At 39.1% G+C, this 22,047-nt stretch overlaps 1 long non-coding RNA gene across 1 annotated transcript; it reads right to left on the reverse strand.

Moving 5' to 3' along the window:
- Positions 1-14,702: 14,702 nt before the first annotated feature.
- LOC109202145 (uncharacterized) lies at positions 14,703-21,819 on the reverse strand. Its single transcript, XR_002062068.2, has 4 exons — positions 21,459-21,819; positions 21,251-21,324; positions 15,526-15,638; positions 14,703-14,776 (listed from the first exon to the last, which is right to left on the reverse strand). It is a non-coding gene; the product is annotated as an uncharacterized LOC109202145 (long non-coding RNA).
- Positions 21,820-22,047: the final 228 nt, after the last annotated feature.

Genomic DNA, 22,047 nt, shown 5'->3' on the forward strand with positions numbered 1-22,047 from the left:
CTCTCTCTTTTCATCATTCACTCTATCTCATGAGTTTTTATGGATGTATCCTTCTCTGCATCCCCATCCTTTTCAAAATTACATGCCTTTCAATACAATCTCTTTCTCCTCATTCTCTCTCTTTTTAAATTAAATGTCTTCATAGTTCAGCCACCCCACCCCCTCTCCACCTTGTCTGCTTAACAACATAGTACTTTTTTCCAAGTTTTTTTTCTCCTAATTTCTTGCTTTTATACTCATTGTCCCCTGATTTACATACTATGTTTGTTCTTCTATAAGTACTTCATAAACAAACGTACCTCTTTGTGTTTGTTCTTCTCCCTCTACTCCCCTTCTCCCTGTATCATCCATTCTCCTCTTCCTGTCTGACCTCTTGTCAGTCAGCTATGTCCTCAGCCAGCTGGCTTGTCAGCACTAATGAAAATCTTTTACACTTTAATAACCAGGAATAATGAGGCACCCTACCACTCACAATGTGTGTGCCTGTGTTTGTGTGTTGCTGTAAAATTCAAGTATGTTGATATTTGCATTTTCTGTATGTTTATGTTTATATTGACAAGTTGATTATATATGTTCTTTTGAGGGGCAATGTCCCAGGTTGCATGATGTTTTCTCTGGAAAACATTTCAAAGCATGCGCATAATTTAGGTTTTAAGTTTGTATTCCTGTCTGAATCTGTCTGTCTAGGCTACAAGGATCTGTTACTTTTTGAGAGTAACCTGTGAGTAACCTATGATCTTATAATAATGCACATGGTTTTATAAAGGGTTAAAAGGGGAATGTCCACAAAGAACTTTTAAATGCAGGATATCTGAGTAAAGCAATTTAGCAAAAGAAAAGTAAAATGGTAATTGGCCTGTATTTGTATAGCGCTTTTACTAGTCCCTAAGGACCCCAAAGCGCTTTACACAACCAGTCATCCACCCATTCACACATTCACACACTGGTGATGGCAAGCTACATTGTAGCCACAGCCACCCTGGGGCGCACTGACAGAGGCGAGGCTGCGGGACACTGGCGCCACCGGGCCCTCTGACCACCACCAGTAGGCAACGGGTGAAGTGTCTTGCCCAAGAACACAACGACCGAGACTGTCCAAGCTGGGGCTCGAACCGGCAATCTTCCGATTACAAGGCGAACTCCCAACTCTTGAGCAACAATCGCCTGGGTATAGGGTATAGGGCGAAAGACTAATCGGTCTTTCGCCCCTATACCCAGGTCGGACAACCGATTTGCACGTCAGGACCGCTACGGGCCTCCACCAGAGTTTCCTCTGGCTTCGCCCTGCCCAGGCATGGTTCACCATCTTTCGGGTCCTATCGCACATAATCAAGCTCCACCTCCCCGTAAATTCTATCTTTTCATTATCAGTACCATCTCTAAAACACAGTGCAGACTCTGTCATGGTTGGGGGCTAGTTTTACCAGTGTTGGGGATCATGTCTAAATTGATGAACTAATTAATGAAAACAGAAAAGTACAGTCAGATTATACAAACTTCCAGTGTATATCTGGATAGAAAAACATAAAATGGAACACTATTAGTCATAGTCTCAACATCATTGAATAGTTATCTTGACAGATAATGGAATAAACAGCAGCCAGTGTCCAAAGAAGACCTTTTAAATGTTCTTCAAGAAGCTTGAAGAACTATTCTCAAAGATTACTTAAATAAATTGAAAGAAGAAAGCTTCCCTAAGAGAGTTCAGGCTGTTGAAGAATAAAGGCAGTCATACTAAATACAGATATTCAAGGTTATTATAATTCCAATTTTTGGAATTTACCTATTTCCATGTTTTCCGAGCAAAAATTGACGTCAGTCTCTAATCCTGAAATCCTGAGCTGGTGTCACTGCCAACATATGGCAAATGTAACATAGGATATGCACTTTAATTTGTTCAGATTGACTGAAATTGCTCCACATTTGCAATCTGCTTTGCAATCCACGCCCACCCCAGTTCCTTATGAGTGTCACATTGCAATTGTTATCACTGATAGCTACTTTCTTTGTCTTGCTGTTCTGTCTCTCTCTTGTTTTCCATGTAAGCACACTCCAGGATGAAGAATGGGACAACCTATTGTTGGATCCTGGTTTAAACTCCATATATTTTTTGTGATACTATCATAACCATAAATAGAACTCCCATGCTTTGTTAAACATTCAATATTAGGTGGGATTGCAAAGGTATTTTGGGTCATGAGCTCAAGAGAATGAGTCATGCTGAACTTGATGATCAGCTTCTAGTTTAGATCAGATGGAATATATGTGAGCTTCAGTGCCCTTCTAAGGATCCACTGTCACTTTAGAAATACTCTAACTTTCAGGCCAAAACTGCACTTTGTCCTTATGAAAACATATCAGTAAGTTGCAAGTATGTACCTCTAAACATGCTAAAATAAGATACTGAGCATACACATTATAGCTGGTAAGCATAACGACAACCACTGTTAAAACACACAGATATACAGACAAGCACCACTGTCCATTATTGCTTTAGGATTTAAACATGTTGCTGAACAATGAAACAGAAGAGTTTGTCACTGGAATCTATTTGTTATTATATTCAAGACTCTAAGGAAATTAACCAACTATAAACTTTTCTTTTTACTTGTTTCTTGACTAATCACAGGGTTTGAGTGACAAACATATTGAGTCTACAGATATAGGTCATTAATGTTCAGCCATACACACAACAAATTTACATGAAAAATAGCATTTTGTAAAAGTTTCCACCCTTTGGTTATTCAATCAGGGTTGCTTACATACTGTTGTAGCCTTGGGCTGAAAGGGGCTGAGAGATAAAAGCAAGTTGGAAAGGGAAAATTAAAAAAAAGACTCAAGTAGAAAATTAGATGGTATTCATTGTATTGTTAATGGGCTTGTAAAATGACAGTTTCCATTAAACTAGATATTGTAAAGTGTGATTATTCTATGTTTGTTTTTTTAATTAGAAATTTCTGGGCCCTCAGACCCTAAATGGTAATTAATTATTTTTGCTGAGTTCTCAACAGAAACACAGCTTTATGCCCTGTACCCACCATTGTTAATGGATGTGCATCACCACACATGTACACTGGTCATAGGCCTCACAAATATATTAGACATAAATTTGTCTTTCTACCACGCAAATACCCACATAAGCTTAGACTTTGTGGGAAAATAAGCATTTGGCACAATTTACAAGTGTTTGCAGGAGTAATTCACTAGCTGGGCCCACGTCCTCATTTTAGGTTTGACAGCGTTTTAGTAGGTAAAGGTGAATGCTTGGACATGAATTGAGCTGCGGTTTGGGGAAGGCCTCGAAGGGGACTGGTGACGGCTCCCAGGCCTGGCAGATCCCCATGTACTAAATAGGAGTGAAGAAGTTAAAGAACTGAGAACAAGGAGGCAGGGAGGGTGGGGCATGTAAATGAGAATGAACAGTTTGCAGAACTGGGGGGAACCTATGACAACCGGAAGGAGCGTGTTTGGAGGCGTGGTCCCGCTCCTGAAATTCAGATACATAATCTCCAACAAAAACATGAAACCCACAAGGCCATATGAGTGTGTGTGTATTGTACAAATTGATGAGAAGTGTCCAGTCACTGTCAGAGGTCTTTCTCCAACCTGCCTAGGCTTTCAGGCTGGCATGGACATAAAAACACATGCACATTGCCAGCCAAGGTTCTGTCAGACAATGTATGTATTAAATAGTCACAAGGCACCGAGCCAGGTGGGCACCAACCTTTGCAGCCTCCAGACTGCCTGGATGATGTCTACACTGCAAGACTCAGGCACAAGAGGAAAAGAAGGAAAAAGGCACAGATGGAAAGCTTAAACTGCTCTAACAGGTGTTATTGGTGAAAGTTTACGTGCATGTGTGTGTGTGTGTGTGTGTGTGTGTGTGTGTGTGTGTGTGCATGGATAAAGGCAAACAATTACTACAATCTACAGAGATATAAGTAACAGCATCTCTACCAACATGTACAGGGGTTTACCTGGAAGAACATGGGATACAGACAGTAAAAAATTCAAATCCCTAAACTATAGCATAAGATGAGAGGTTATTTACTGGAAGTCTGTCTTTGTGGGGAAAAAAAGAAAGAAATGAAATGAAGCTGGAGGCAAAACTCTCAAAAAAGGGAAAAAGCCACAGAGAAGGAATGTAATGAGGAAACAAGGGAAAACCGAGAAAACAAAACAGACAATGTGCAATAAAGGGAAGCAGGGTAGTATAAACAATATATAATGGGGTGATTGATTACATAACTGAAGATAGTTTATAGTAGCTGAGGAGGCAACCCGATATCACAGCAAAGCGTGTATTGGACACGGCGCTCCAACCATGCAGAAGTTGCAGTTAAAGGAGAGGGAGACATTTTATTTTAAGCCAGCAGGAAAATAATCACAGAAAAGCGTTTAAACAGACATTATGGACACATTTACATGTATATACATATTAGCCACCTAGTTTAATAGATTCCGAAAATTAAGGACCCTGGCATATACTTCATACATTTTTTATTCACTGCCGACTATAGCTTTTTTTATTATTATCTCCCCCTGCTGGTAATGAACTTAAATGCACACAGTGGAATAGTGTAATACATGCTTTGCTGTGATACTGGGTTGGAAAATGGGTGGATGATGACAGAAGAAGGAAATTAAAGAAATGCTGTGTTTGTATATTATAATGGCTGAGTCACTCGACCAATACAATTTTTCATATACATCCATATATAGTCACTGGAGAACAAAAGCATTCTAGGTAGTACTTAACTACCTAACAGCACTACATAATTATCATGCACTGGTTATTCACTTTTCCCATTTTGCTAAAAGAAACCCCAACACCAAATTTTTGGTTGTGCAGACCACAGCACTGTTTGTTTTTGATAAATAGGTGTTGTAATCGACATATATTTACACAGTTTCACCAAATTTGTATTTATTGACTGACTTCAGTCCTTCCTGTATTTTGTAATGTTATTTAAGAGCTCATGGTCAGTCCATTTGTCTAAAAGTGAAAAGACAGAGGCTTATTATGCCAAAACAATTTGGCTTAATAAGCAATGTTTAGGTTATTTATATCACTAAACATAAATGGCAACATATTATCTTACAGAAATTATTAAGGGATATCTAGATCGTAGAAGTGGCTTCTGTAAAATGGGCTTCCATTGTGTTTGTTGTTGTTATATTGAACTTGGGGACACATGTAAAGGTAAATGTGGTGGAGGTGTGGTCCCTGGCTCAGCTGCAGGGGAGGAGTGGTGCACTGAGCTCAATGGGGCGGTACCGGGAGGCAGGTGAGCCACAGGTGGTTGCGATTGACTGATGACGATGTCTCTTTCCGTTTCTTTATATAGTGAAGGCAGAGTCGAGCGGGCAGAGAGAGAGCTGGACTGGAACGGACTGTTTCTCTTGAATGCAGAACTGTCAATAAAACACAATACTCGTGAACACAATCACCGTGTGTGTCGTGTAAGTTCTGTAAAAACATTTACTTCTGTCTCTCTGTGTTCTGAGATGAGATGAGTTCAAAATAGTGACAAAGTGAGTGAATTTGTATCAAAATGAATGGCAAATGTGGTAGCATGTGTGTCCCTGGACTAAATCAATGCATTTGTGTATTGTGACACCAGTCTGCATGACAATGGAAAGACTTTGGTTCAGAACAAGCAGAATTTCAAATGGAGCAGCAGATGGGCAGCACAACAAACACAGTCACATGTGTGAACTGCAAGAGCCTGTTTGGCCTTATCGATACATTATCGAACATCATGCATTATTAATGCATTAACTTTTTTGTCAGAGAGCAGTGGTATAATGGTGTTAGTGGACTATTTATTTAATTAACATCTATAATCTCCAGTGGTCACTCCACCAGACACACGTTACACAAGCACTAAAAACAAGTTTTGTTTTACAACAAACGTCTTATTATTTCAGCCGGTTGAGCATATGTATTGATGGCTTAAATCTTATTTGTGAGGTTTTTACACACAAAATGTCATCATTTGACCACACATATCTAGTCCGAATGACAGTGTCTCAGTGTCCTCAATATAGATCCTGGTGGATCAGTGAGTCAATGTCTCGCTCACTCCTGGCATACAGCTTGCTAAAAAAATCTCCCTCTCACCCCCGCTGGTGAGGTATGGAATGTTTATTTTCCTTAACCTGTAAGTTGCCAGCGACAAAAGCTTCATTTTAAGGTCAGCTTTGCTTCCCAAGTCGTGAATTCTGGGTCCTAATCCTGCCTGTCGCATGGCTTTTCAGTACACAAGTATAACACATAACATTCCTCCACATGTTCAAGTTCCAGTGCACATGTTGCCAACACCAGTGCAAGTGGGCCTGCCAGTGAAGGGCAGATATGATGGGCATCCTTTCAGCCCTATGAGACTGAGATTGGCTGTGTCCAGTCTGTTCCAGATTGTCTGTCCATGTCAGTGCAGGTGCTGGTAATCAGCTGCAGAAGCTGAAAATAAGAGTCAACAGCAGAAGCTGTTTGGCCTTGGCAGAGAAGATTAGTGCAACCTACATGCTCAACTTTGCTACTCAACCAACAAATACATTTTCATTACAAATGTGGCACCACTTAAGAAGAAATAAACAGTCTCTCCCACAGTATAAGATTTATTGCCAAGATGCATCGTTACAACAAATAGATAATTGACCAAACATAAATTTCCTTATCTTTCCTACTTTTTTGTGCTAAGTACATTTCCTCTTCTAATCTAAATAGGTGGCTGTCTACAAGCTCCCTAAAGCTCTTGAAAGATTTCAGCTCAGCTCCTTTGCTTTACATATTTAATGCTAGATGCATTTTCTTTTCAGTACACTCTTAAAGGAGCCAGCATAATCTGGACCTCCTTGTGTGTTTCATTCTCTAACTCTGTCATTCCTAACACTGTGACACACAGAAGAGGATATATACAATTAACCTCCTACTCATTCATATTTGGTGTAACATAATTCCTTTTGGTACACCTACATCGCACTTTGAGATTATTAAAGGGTCATACAATATCACATTTGGGTTCAGTGCCCAGAACTGACAAGGTTTTGAAGGATTAGAAAAGGGAACTAAGATAATGTGGCAGCAGGCATGTGTTTTGATCAGTGGGTGAATACACAGTAGAATGTATAGTATTGGAACAGTAATAGTGTTGTGTATGTACTCCAATTCTTTAGAAATGAACTAACACAGCAGTCTTTACCTGAAAAAAAAATGCAAACCAATCAGACTAAAAGAGTGGGATTCACATGGAATCACTTTCTGAAAAACAAAGGGAAATTATATTTAAAACTTCTTAAATATTTTAAAACCTTAAACAATCTGGATCTTTAGTAGATATTATGCACGCCTACAAATTAAATACGAATATTATTTGCATTAACTATATGTTTAAAAACAAAGCTGATGGGAAGCAAAATTGTATTTATAGAAAAAAAAACTTTTGTTATTCTCTTGTCTAAATAGAATTAAGATTCTCTGAAAGAATGTGAAAAAGAGAATTTGTCCTTGTCACACCTAAGCATAGATAATGGACATGAATGACACAACAGACACACAAATGCCCGAAACCTTACAAAGCCTTGCAATATCCAAGCAGGTTTCAGGGTGTTTCTGTGAAAGCTGTTCTGATCTGCCCTTCTTTTCCAGCACCTCTGGCAGGAACACCTGCCATACTACATTCAGGTCCATCAAAAAGGTACACACATATACACTAATAGAGATACACACATTTCCCTTCAGACATGGTCACAAGGCTGAGTCAGTCATTTACCTTGAAGTTTTATAGCACATGCTGTTTCAAAGAAACTGAGGTAGGTGTTCATCCATAGCGTGACTGTTGAGGCATGTTGCAAGAACAAACATGTTTTTAATATATTTTACGATTTTAATTGTAATTACAGTTGTAAAACATTACAAATGTACTTACTGTTATTTGTTAGTTGTAGTTACTCCTAGGGAAAAGACCATAAGCTTATTGCTATGCAGTGCAGTCTACAGTAACAATCGAGCTTATTCCTGTGCTGCCATGATTAGTGTCTCTGTGCTGTCTTGCAGTCCAGCTTTGTCCAGCTTCAGCCACTAGTAGAATTTGGCTCCTGGCTCTGATGGTTCCCATCCTTACTCCTCTTCCTTCTCAGGTTTCTGGTGCCTGAGCTATTTGCTGAGCACATGATCGGTTGTGGCCATCTTCCTGATATATATACATCTTATCTTGTTTAAAACTATTAAGCTTCAAACCTAATAAACTTTACCTATCATTGTTTGACCTGTGACTCAGTGATTCTGTCCATGTAAACAATACTAAAAAACTTCATTTTAAAATATCTCAATAATGTTTGGGTACTTGATATCAGCTTCAGTTTTATGTGAGATCACACTCTATGCCCAAAATGAAAAACCTAGCACAAACATCATTCTATTATATTATAACACAATTAAACTCAGTTTTTGCTTGAGCTAATTACAAAGTATTAACTGCTGACAAATATGAAAAGCTGTCCCTACTGCTGTGTGCTTGTGTGTTCATTCTAGACCTGCAGTTCAGAGAGGAAACATAACAAATTTAAGCAACAACAGGAGGCCTGTCAGTAATTGTGTGTTTATGTTTTATATGAAAGCTCTGTGTGGGAATACATGCATCTGTGTAAATAGAACATGCTGTGTCAGACAGAAAATAACTTTTTATTGTGTGTGTGGATGTGTGTGCGTTACAATGGATATGTGAGGTCATGTAAATGCCCAGCTTGAAGCCAACATGTTTTGAACCCACATGTCAAAAGCTTTCATACTGCGCTACTGGATGGGGTGTGTCCTGCGTTGTTAGTACTATACTACAGTGCATACACACGTTAGGCAAATGTCTGTTGGTGCGTTGTAAATAGATGGGGTATTGACACTATATCTTGCTTTTTGGGGGGCCTTTTTTCAAGAGTGACAGTGTAGAGACAGAAAAGTGGAGGGAGAGAGAAAGACAGACAGTACACCGGCCATATGGCATATGTTCACCTGCTCATCCCACTGAGCCAAACCAATGCCCTAGCTCGCTTTGCAAAAAGAATTGGAACTGCACTAATTGGGGGCAGACACAGAATTAAGGGAGGTTTAAGGGAGGGGGTACTGATCAGGCATAATTCCAGGTGACGTAAATAATACTGATTATCTGCATAGTCATCGTCAGGGTGCCCATGCTGATCCCTATCTACCACCAAAAGCACCAACAATGGGCCTGTGAGTGTTAGAACTAGACCACGGAGCAGTGGAAGAGGTTGGCATAGCCTGAAGAATCATATTTTCCTTATATAATGTCTTATATAATGACTTTTTAAGACGTATGTCAAATCAGTCAATTGAAGCCCAGAGGCAGGAGAATCCCCACAGTCCTCAGGGTATCAGCACCCCGATCGAAGTTCATTGTTGTACAGATCCTCCCATAGTCTCCAGATTGGAACTCAGTCAGTTCCAGCCGGTAGCAGTTCCCAGTCTAGAATTTAGCCAGCCACACCCAATATTATATTCTAGCTCAGGGCCCAAGCCAAGGACAAGCCCCTCATCCTAGGACCTGGGCCCGCTGAAGGTTGCCAGGGATTGGCAGATGCAAGTGGACTTGGATCAAGGGCAAATTTTCCCCACAGAGATCGTAACAACTACTCTGCGACCAGACCTCGTCCTTTGGTCTAACTCCCAAAAACTTGCCTACGTCATTGAGCTGACGGTACCATGGGAGGAAGCAATGGAGGAAGCATTTGAGCGTAAGAAGCTGCGGTATGCCAATTTGGCAGCTGAGGCAGAGGACAGAGGCTGGAAGATCAAGGTGCGCCCGGTGGAAGTGGGGTGCAGGGGCTTTGTTGCCAGTACAACAGCAAAACTGATTAGAGAGATTGGGATCAGAGGACGGGCGCAACGGCAGGCTATAAGAGAATTAGGTAACACTGCTGAGAGGACCAGTCACTGGCTATGGCTAAAAAGGGCTGACATCACTTGGGCAGCTAAGGCAGTCAGCTAACCGCGAGACACAAGCCCAGGATTGATCAACCCGTTGTGGGGCTGCCTCAGCAGGGGGCGTCAAAAGGGTAAAACATAACATTAGAAATTTTGCTGGTTGACTGATACAGCTGTCTCAGGGCCTCCTGGGGACTGTGCAGTTAACCTCATGGTAGTGAAACCAAAAGGAGGAATGAAAGAAAAGAAAAGAAAAATGTTCAGCTCTTCTCCCCTCTGCTCTTCTTCCCTTTTCTGGGAGGTAGTGGGGAGGTAGAGCATACAGCCCGATCCGGTGGGGAGGTGTAGGAAGCCAGATCGGGTGCCCCCCTTCCGGCTCTCCTCTCTGCTCTCTCCTATCTTGTCCCTTTTGTCTTACTTCTCTCTATCACCTTTTCTATCCCTTTGAAGAAGTGAGGCTCCATAAATGTTAAAGAGTTAAATATTATTTCTCAGTTGCAGTGAATAGATAGAAGAAAATAAACTGTAGAAAACTAAACAGAAGAAAGAAGGGAAATAACAATTTACCATAAACCAGTGACACACTCCTTGGCCTGATCAACCCTGGCAGGGCCTCCTTGGATGAGGGTGTCTAGTGATAATGGCCGAAACACCCAATGAATCCAAGGTCCACTACTGACGATGTGTCCCAAATTTTAATATGAGATCAGATCTCTAATTCCTAAACCTAACCAAGGAAGAAATAATGGCAGATTAGCTTGGGTAAAAGACCGAAAGTTGAGGCACACAACGATGCGTGCCGCTGGTAAAGTTTGTGGGCTGCCTTTCCTCATAACAGCCATCCCTCAAGATTTTCTCCATTTAAAGCAATGCATTATCAGGGATTGTAACGTCTAGTCCTTTTACTGAAACTTATCGTCTGTAATTTACTATCTACATAGATATTAATCTGATGACATGAAAGTTCTGCATCTGGAAAGCGACTTTTTTCAGTCAATTTAGGACTTGAAATCCAACTCCAGTCTTCCACTATTATTACATTGTTTGGTCAATCGACCTATCATTCTACTGGAAAGTCAAATACATAGCCCAATCTATGTTATATAATCTACAGCATTGATACTGCATTAAGATGTTCATTAAAACCTGTTGGCCTCACATTAACCTTTTATTACAGGAGCAGCCATAATAATTGTATACACACATTGCATACGGTTAAAACTGCATACACGCTTACAAAACACATATAGTACATATAATCTAGAAATAGGCTTGAGTGAAGGCCTGAACGTATTCAGCTTCTTGTGCAACCTGTTGCATTTGAGTTTGCTTAGCAACAGATGATAGGAGATGGGTCAACAGGAGGACAAGTCTACGGGGATCTCCAGGGTCTGAGATCACCACCATATTTGGAAAGAAGATGCTAGAAAGAGGAACTTCTGTGTCTGACTTTAGCTCTAAAAATTGATTATTGTCTGTACAAGATGCAAATGATGTTCTTAGAAATACAAAAATATGTTATAGAACGCAAGGGGGGCGTCAAACCCCGACGTTATAAAAACCTTTCTCTGTGTATTTTGGGAGAAGAACCCCGCAGATGTGATGCTGTGTGCTTCTTCCCACGTGTGTGTTCAATAAACTCATCTGTTTGATTGCATCCTTCTGGGCCTCTGGTATTTTGGTTTGGTTCTCAATATCTCGAATCAGGACACAGCCCATGCTTTAATCCATTCCTTTAATGATCTGTGAAGACAAGGATTGTCAGGAGGAGGGGAAGAGAAAGGGGGAAAAAAAGGAAGGTTGATTTAGATGATAACCCTTATTAAGGGGCTCATTCCTTAAAAGTCCCGCAAAATAACCTTTTTTAAAAAAAATAAATAAATAATAAAATTTAAAAATAAATTCAAACTCCACTTTCAGTATTAAAAGAAATCTCTTATATGGATTGATGCTTTTACTAAACTCAATTTTAATCACTCTGTATCTTGTAAAATGTGTAAATGGGCTTGGTGTAGGCGGTGAAGAATAATGTCTTCAGTTTGTCTCTAAATTCTCTATAAAATAAAACATTTAGGCAAAATACAGTAGAATCAACTTTTCCGACAATGGAATTATTCTCTTGCGGTACCTCAAACTTAAAAAGCTGACAGATGAAAGAGCTAGATAGATCTATGACACATACACAGAAAAGGGTAATTAACAGGTCATTACCAGCAATGCTGCATTATGGAAAGGCAGGTTTAGTGACAAGGTTAATGTCATCATTAACAGTGTGCTGTTGATCTCTGTAGCTGTATGCAGTGATACCACTTTTTATGACTTTGTATAACTTCTTTATTAATGTAATTTATTTAAATATTTGATTCATAGATACGTTAAGCTTAATTTTAATGTTTGGGCATGTGTGTGTGTGCGTGCGCACGTGCGTGTGTGTGTGTGCGCACGCTTGCATGCATAAAATGGCGGCACAGTACACATGCATACTCTTAAGCTATCAAAACTAAGAAGTTTACAAGTCATTAGCCATGTGTCATCAGACAGTTTGGCTGAATAAGCCACTGATATAATTTACATTTCAATCCATCTTTATTTCGCACAAACACATGCTGAGTATCAGGACTGTTAAATAGTTGACAAATAACAGAGCTGTGGAATCAGTTTAGACAGCAGGGTAAATAAGGAATGCTGGATAAAATGATTCCTGCTGTGTTTGAGATTGTGCAGTGAATGTATTATTTTGTATTCTTGTCTGTTACTATCTCACTATTTATGTTTTTTTTTTCATTTTTATGGTTTCTTTCCCACTTTCCTTTTTGTTGTCTAACATATGTGCATGGTACACTTTATTCTATATGCTGTCCAGTTACTAATGTCCTGCTGTTGTTGCAGATTTAGTTATAGTGAAGACATCAAACCTTACTGACTACAAAATTCTAATCTAAAAAAATTTCTAACAGTTTGTGTCACAGGCTGGGTCTCTGACCCAGCGCTCTGAGTACATTTTGTATTTGTCTCATTTTAGATTTGTGATTAGTTCATGTGTCATTCCTATTTAGCTTTTAGTTGAGGTTAAAGGCAGTCATTATTTATTGTTTCTGTGTTTGGGTTCTTGTATCGTTCATCACGTGTTAGGTCTGTTAAGCTTGTGTTGTCATGTCTAGTTTCAGTGTTTCCTGTTTTATTTTGAAGGAGTCGTGTGTTCTTTGTTCATTGTATTTAGTTTCACTTCCCCTGTCCTGTCATTAGGCTCATGTCAGTCAGCTGTTCCCCCATGTGTTCCCACTTCCCCTAATCACCTCCTGTGAATTTAAGTCCACTGTTTTCAGTGTGTCATTGTCAGATCGTCTGCTTTGTTTCCAGGCCAAGAGTTTGTGTCAAGTTTTCTCATGTCAGGTCCATGTTTCTGTTGTAGGTTTTTATTTAATTTAGCTCACCCAGTTTAGTTTATTGTTAGTCTTGCCTTTTGCCTTTCTTTTGCAGTTATTTTGCCAGCCTCAATAAACGGCTCGTTTTTGGTTATTCAAGTCACGTTTCACGTTTTGTTTCGTCTGCATTTGGGTCCACTTTTCACTCTACACACAGTCATCCCTGCTGATTGTGACAGTTTGTGTGTTTTTGTTGTTTGTTTTTATATTAAACCCAATCAATGCATTTGAGTACTCCGTTTCTTTTGTTGTTGTTGTAACAGATAATGTTATTTAGTTACTTTTCAGATAAGAAGATTTATACTCTAACCCTTACTTTGTACTAGGGCGATTGTTAAAAACTGTCTGTCTGCTACTAAGGAGCTGCACTTTATATTCGGAAGAAGCACATGCAGGCAACATCCAAATCTATAGCACTTATGGCCTGCTGAGGAGGGGATAGATGCTATGGCTCACTTTTAGCCACACTAAAGCTTTCACTCCAAAGAAAATGAACAAGGTTGGATAAGATGCTACCAAAATCAACCTGCTATGCAATGCGGTTAAATTGGTACATGCAGAGGTAAATGTACAGTCAACTACTGTCACTTGGTACGGAGTTGAGAGGACTAAATGCATGATGCAGAAACAGTGGAATCAAATCAAAAGGATAATTTGTTCCAAAATAAAACAAAGAAACCAAACAAGAAGAACACAAAATGAAATCAGGGCCACACATCAGGGAACATCAACAGATAGCTTGAGACATGGGAGACAAGACTATAAAAGCTTTTGGAACTGACTACAGAAGACAAGTAGGTGTGGAACAAAATGTGGATTTAATTAATTAAGAACAGGTGAAAACAATTGGGTAATCAGGGGAATGCAGACAGGAAGTACAACAAACACAGGGGATGAAAGAAACTAACCTTAAAATAAAACATGAAAAAAAGAAACCCCACAAAAACAAGATGTCACGTTAACATGAAAAACGCAGACAGGGAAATGTGCTAAAAGACACAGGTGCCAGAAGAAGGAATCAGTATGAAAATACTGCAGGACAAATAAACTTACAACAAGACAGAAGCCCAATAAAACACAAATTGCATGAAATGAAATTAATGAAATTAAAGCAGGGACAGAGAGATGCTATTTGTAGGCCATCAACCTGTTCACGTTTCAAATCAGTCTTCCCCATTCAACAACACACCTACAAAGGAGAAAAAACTCCAGCATTGCATTAAAATGTGATATTAAGGCTTCAGCAACCAAAGTTAAATGTAGCAGGGTTGCAGTCTTCTTTTCTTATATGTCTCTCTGTACCTTCCCTGCAGCTTCAACCCCAGAGAGACTGTGTGTGCTCCAAGACCTGTCCAGGTGATCTGTTCAAGTGTGCCCTGCCTGGAATAGCTGGTGTAGGCTCTAGCCCCTCCAATAAGAAAAAGAAAATGGATGGATTCTTCATGTGTTACTTTTTTCAATGCCGTGTGCCAGGAGAATGCAGAGCAGCTACCTAATAAACAGTACTGCAGTCTCACTGTGTATGATGCTTGATACCTTTCCTCTGAAAAAGACAGCGACAACTTCAGAGAAGTTTGATACCCTGGTGCAGCTAATTTACAACTAGGAGACTGGTGACATAATGGTATTTTTCCTAATATAGGCCTTCAAAAGCCATCTCACACCTTACAATTTGTTATTGATGTGGTAAAATAAAAAGAACCACTCTTTTATGCACTGCAGCCAGGCTAACAAAGAGTCAGAGCTCTGTTGACCCCTGCATTCCATTAGATTAGAGACTAGTAATCACTTAATGTAATTTGAGTACATTAAGGTTAGTTATTAACATTACATTACATTAATTAATGTAATTACCTAATGCAACTACATTTAGTAATTACATTGCTTAATGTAATTAGCTGGTGAGAAAAATATTTACAAGACAGACCTACCATTACAGCAACTTTGATAACAACTGATATTTAATTATCTCTCTCTCTCTCTCTCTCTCTCCCTCCCTCTCTCTCTCTCTGTGTGTGTGTGTGTGTGTGTGTGTGTAAACACCTTAGAAACATCTACTTAAACATGCTGTCTAAGTAGATAGTTACTGTGGATAGGATTACTTTGCCATCCATAGACAACATGTAGACTCTTCAAATAAAAAATGTATTCACTCACCATACAAATCATTGAATTCAGGTGTTCCAGTCATTTCCATGGCTACAGGTGTATAAATGCCAACACCTAAGCATGCTCAGTATGGTCCAGCATGGTCTGTGATATGATCCCACCTGTGCACCAAGTTCAGTCATGAAATTTTCTCATTGCAAAATATTCAGCATTCAACTGTTAGTGGCATTACAACAAAGCAGAAGCAATTGGGTACTACACAGAGAGGAGTCACCGGATGCAGAGTCAATCACTAAAGAACTCTAAACTTCATGTGGCCTTCAGATTAGCTCAAGAACAGTGTGTAGGGAGCGTCATGGAATGGATTTCTATGACTGCTTCCCAAGCGCAATGTAACGTGTTGGATGCAAGCCGCCACTGGAGCAGTGGAGATGTGATCTCTGGCTTGACGAATCACGCTTTTCAGTCTGGCAATCTGATGGAAGGGTTAGGGGGGTTTGGGGGCAAGGGTTTGGGTTGGCAGTTGCCAGTGGAATGGTACTATGGTACTTGTCTGATTACATTGTAACAAGTGCAGAGTTTGGTGGAGGGGGGATTATCATAAGGGAGTGTTTTTCAGGAGTTGGACTCGCCCTCTTAGTTTCAGTGAAAGGAACTCTTAATGTTTTGCATAAAAGACATGTAATGAATGCATCACTTGTGTGAAAAAAACACTTCAAAAAAGCTTATTTTGCCCTTTCTGCTTCATTAGTACAAACACCTGTCCAGATTAAAATGCAATTTTTACTTCATCATGATATTTGCATATTCTCCATTATGCATAACCATGTAATTCTAATGAAAAGACACAATCTGTCTCCGACAGTCAGCAAATATAAAGTATGAATCATGCATCTGAATCCTGTTCAAATTATAACAAGGGGGGGGGAGACTTAACATAATGGAAGTGTTTTAGACATTGTGAATAAATGCAAAACTGATTCCTCACATTATCACACATTAGTCCTGCTCCTTCCTTGAAAATTTTCCATAACCTCATCTCTGCATCTAAAAATTTCTCTCCAGCTTTCCACTTCCCTTTGATTTTTCATTCTGTATCCCCATATCAAATTTTCTTTCTTCTTGGCCTTCTTTTCCTCTAAACCACCTTGTTGACTGCTTTTCCTCCTGTTCACCTTCTTCCTGTTTTCAGCACATTCCTCTCTCTGCTCTTTTTTTTTTTTCTTCCCCACAATTTCACAATCCTCCAATATGAATGAGTAACCTGGATTCAGTTCTCATCCTCAGGCTACTCTCTGGGATGGTATTTATATGTCAAAACTGGAGCACACACATAAATACAGCAGCTGAGTATGCACACCGCAGCTTTTGATTTTGCAGTTCCAACACAATATCATGCACAGAGAGGTGCCCCGAATGCAGAAAAAAATATTCCTTTTCCTCATTTTTTTTGTGCATTATTATTGTGGAAAGAAACTGAGACAGTAAGCACTCGAGTGAGTCACTAGCCCTGCAAACGAGGGGACTGAAATAGAAGTTTAAAAGGTTATAGGACCAGTGGAACCAAACACGTAGGCTAACTTCTGGCAGGTTGATTTAGGGCTGAATTATTATATATCGGCTACTTGCTAATGAGGCAAAATAGTGTGGATTGTATTACATTTGAGATATGAAATTTTATGGGATGCCTTTTAGGATTTTAGTGTATCATCTTCAAGCGGTTTCAGTGTTCAAGAACCATGACACAAACCTGGATAAGCAGCAAAAAATGCATGGGTGGTATCTTCAAGTCTTTATGATAATGACTTTTACCAAAGACCTTACAAAATGTGCAGGATGGAAATTTGACCAAACAAACAAATACTATTTGTCTTCTTAAGGATTCCTCGAGACATGTATGAATGAAAAAAAGAAATAAAGGACAAGCATGGAAGACAGCAAGAGGAGAAAAATTGAGAACATTCCTTTACAACATTTTTCTTTTGCCAGCCCACAGTGAAGACAAATGGAGAAAGAAACTGAAACGAATCATTCTCCCTGCAAGAACCTGCAGCAAAGTGTATTGGAGAGAGCAAGCAACAGAAAGAATGATTCAGAGAGAGACTATTATTCATAATGTTTTTATCCATACACTCTCAAAGGGAGGAATTGAAAACCAGGAGCGGGGAACGTTGATAGGAAGATGCAATTCCTCCTACTCTCATTATCTTGACAGGACTATTAGGGCAGTTAAAAAAGAAAAAACTGACAAGTCATAGTTTAAATCCTTTGAACAACCAGTGTGAGAGTGTACAAGCGTACAAAAACTGAACACCTAACATGTTAGTGCTGGGTGTGTTGTCAATCAGTTTTGGAAAAACATGGCACTATGATCTGTTCACGGTTTAGGTACAGGATATATATTTAGTTTTTGCTGACCTCAAAAGTTTGAAATCAAACTTCAAACTGACCTTTAATTTCAAACTGTAGAGTGTTCTAGACCAGTGGTTCTCAAACTGCGGTACATGGGCTCCCTCTAGTGGTACGCGGGAAGTCTCCAAATTTTTTTTAAGATAAACTGTACCATGTTCTGATTGAGGGATTTCTGAAAAATTAAAACGTACAGCTCTGTTATCACTTCCAATATAAATGCAGACAGGAAACTAAACAACAGTGACGTTTGTAGGGTTAGTTGGGCTAGCTGGTATATAATGATGTGCTACGTGGTGGCTAGCTGTAGCTAACTACACAACTAAGGTTAGCATAATATAAACACAATAGCACAGTGAAGCTGTACGATAAAAACTTTTTTCTACTCAATAAAAGTTAACGCAAGGGTTCCCAATGGTTAGGGACAAATGCAATCGCATGTTCACTATGATGTAAACAGACCAAACTTCAATCAGGAGAACTATTGAGATAATCCATGAACAATATGAGGTTAGTCATTAATATACTGCTGCATGGGATGGTCTGTAGTTACATCGTAAGGTTTTAAAAACTGAGCTTTAAAATAAACAGTGGTAATACAAACCGAAAGAGGCCGACAGTGATCACTGCCTTTTTTAGGGGCTTCTTCATGTTAAATAGAACAAGATACAAAGCATTAAAACATGTTAAAAACACAACAGCCTTGATAAACGCAGAGTAGTTTTAACCCGGAAGCAGGATTCATACGTCATCACTTAAAGACCGGATATCCCACCTGCTGTCAATGTTTTAATGCAGTGCACTTATTATTATTATCACTTGTCACATCTTGTTTATGACAGTTGACTAGACTATTGTAATGTTATTACTTTCTAAACATTACTTTACTAAAATGTTTATTTTATATGCAGGTTGAAGTCTGTTTAAGTTCATTTTCAGCATGAAAGTAGGATATAGCCTATATCAAATATTCATAGTCCAGGCAGCCACTGCTGTTTAAGTACAAAGGTTTTAAGAAAAATTTCCATGCACTAAAGAGGGTGTAAATTAAGCGGGATTACAGAGTAAGGGGAGGTGGAACAGATAAAAATAAATGAGCAGAGGAGGAAGAAAGGAGTTCAATAATACTATATACAGAGGGCAAAACAGGAAGCCAGAAGGAGAGTAGGGATTCAGCAAAAAAGAAGAGCTGTAGATGAAAAGGCAACAAGATGAGATAATGTGAAGTGTAAGAGAGATTTTTTTAGCGATATTTTCTTTAAAATAAAGTGCTCAGAGACTTAGTTGAACAAATAAATGTTTTGATTTTAAAAAGAACAGAAAAAGCAGAATCAGAATATGAGAGAGAAGTGAGAGTAGCAGAAAGAAGAGTTAAAAGTAAGAGGCAGGGAAGCAGGTTGTCGTTAAGCTCTACTTTGATTTGACAGTTCTATTATGAAGAAAGATGAGCAGTAGAAAAGTGGAATTTGAGCAAATCACTCACACTTTTCTCCATTTCCTCTTCATTCTCTTTCTTTATTTCTCTCTTCTACTAAGCTCTCTTTTCTTAGTCTTTTTCACCATCTCTATTGCTCCCATGTGCTGATCACCTAAACGAAAAAGGAGAGCTTCTATGTTCTTCGCCTTATGCATGACTACATTTTATCTTTCAATTACCAGTGATCCCTCTCGTCACTTACCCTTCCCATTTTTGTTTGTTTGTTTGTTTGTTGGTTTCTCCAGTCAGTATTGAAATATGAGAAGTTAAGTGACACTTTTCCAAAGAATCAAGAAGATACTGCAAACAAATTCATTGCCTGTTGTACTGATTGGACGTGCCAGTCTGTGTAGTGTATACGTGATTCGCCTCAATAACACCTCATAAGAAATCTGCAGTGTTCTACCTCTTGCTTATTTGCTTTTGTAATTTTAAACACCAACTTCTCTCCCCTCTTTGAGTCATTTACTAGTTCATTTTCAATCAGTTTTAAAGTTTCAATCTCCTTGTGTTTCAGTGACTCTAAAGCTGCTTTTTGTGGGGTTAATTTCTCTGTTCAAATCCAGTTCTTCAGTGTTTCACACTGTTCTTTGATCTTGTACTTGATAAGACTAAGTACTTGTACGTGACCAAGCTATTTTATAACTCATGGCTTACTTCATACTTTAGCTGTTAATCTGTTTTACATTGAATGGATAATGATCTACCACATAAACATTATGCACCTGAATTTTTTTTCTCTCTTTTTGTACTGCTTTTGGAAATATGACAAGCAACCATTAAAAAATAACTTCAGACTCCACACTAGACCATTACTTAGAGTTATTCTAAAAATATAATCATTGGGATGTTTATTCCTGCAGTTTTACAAAATAAACTTTGAAAGCATACAATCAAAGCAAAGCCAAACAGGGGGAACATCGTTTTCCATTCAGTGGACAGATTCATTATTTATTTCTCTCAAGTAAACCACAAATTCATGTGGTGCTACTATAAGTGGTGAAGCAATTTTCAAGATTTATTAGACTAAAAATGTAAAAGTCTGTTGATACAACTTTTAAATGCTTAACCTTTTTGTTTTCAGCAGTAAAGTCTCTGTCAGATGACTAATATTATTCTGTGAGCGGGAAAGTTTAAAGTGAGTTTTGTCTTTGGTTATGTATAATTTCTGATATTTCTGTATTTTCATATTGACACAAAATACTGATGAAAATATCATCAATAATATTGATGATATTTATATCATCATATTTATATATTTATATCATCAATAATATTGATGATATTTGCCCTAATGATGAATGATTTGTAAAGACCATAAACAGCTTGACGGTAAAAATACAATAAGACCTTAGAGACCTTCAGAAGCGTTTATGCTGAGTAAAATTTCCATGCTGCCATGGCTGATGCGTGAAAGCACCATTTTCTGTAATGGGGAGACACAGGTGGCATCTGACAAAACTGCACTGTGCTATGCCCTGGGATAAGAGCACATTGTGTGGTCAGTAAACCTTTGGGTGCTTTCACGTAGCGATCCAATTTAATAAACGTCCTTTTGTTTTCTCTCACCATGCCTTCCTCTTTTCCTTTGTCTTTCAAAGTCTTTTGTTCTCTGTATCCATATCACTTTATATTTTTTAATTCTGCCATACCTTCTCCATTTTTTTGCAAATGAACTATTCATTTCCTTACCTTTCCCAACCCTCTCTCACTAAAGGCCTCTGGTTTCTCCAGCTGATATCTTTTATCTTCAACTGTCTGCATCTTTTTTAGATTAAACTGACTTATAGGCAGACTTTTTTCTTGTAGTGTACCACACAACAAACATACTGTTATGATCCAAGTGAGTGTCTGGTATGTTTCTGTCTCTTGAGTTCAGTTGCTCACCTTGCTCTTTCCCCGACAATGTCACCAAACTCTTCTACTTGGTAGGACTGCTTTCTTCTTTTGCTGCCTCACTCCTGCTGAACAAAATTATGATATTGGAGATCAAGAACTATTAGCAGTAAAACTAGCCTTAGAAGAGTGGCATCACTGGTTAGAAGGAGCTGAGCATCCTTTTATCATTTGGACACATCACAAAAATTTAACCTACCTGAGAACCACCAAGAGGCTTAATTAATTATAGAACGTGCCAGACCCAGATACCGACCCACTAAATACGTTCCTATCTCTGCTCACTCTGCCGTCATTCACTGGGCTCACACCGCCAAGTTCATCTGCCACCCTGGAATGAGGAGAACCGCAACATCCTCCTCTGGACCATTGATTAGCAGCGCCACTATGCAGATTGCCTTCTGAACAGCTGCTCCCAACTTTGAACCTGGACAAAATGCATGGCTAGCAGCTAAGGACATTCCTCTGAAAGGCCCTCTCTTGTAAGCTAGCTCCCCATTTCATCTGCCCTTACAAGGTTGAGGCTGTCATCAGCCATTCAGCAGTCAGAATCAAGCTTCCAGCATCCATGCACACGTTCCACATCTCCCAGGTCAAGCCCGTCCAGAACAGTGCATTCACCAAAAAATCATGACAAATGATTTCAGTGTAGAGGGGTGTCAAGAAGTCATTCTTAAGGAATGGAAACAGAGCAATATTGCCTAAACCTAAGGATATTGAAATTCATTGGGAACAGGTGGTGTTAAGGAACAAAATTGATGGAATAGCGAATGCTAAAAGGTGAAGTT

The sequence above is a fragment of the Oreochromis niloticus genome, linkage group LG5 (assembly GCF_001858045.2).
Source record: "Oreochromis niloticus isolate F11D_XX linkage group LG5, O_niloticus_UMD_NMBU, whole genome shotgun sequence".
Taxonomy (NCBI): Eukaryota; Metazoa; Chordata; class Actinopteri; order Cichliformes; family Cichlidae; genus Oreochromis; species Oreochromis niloticus.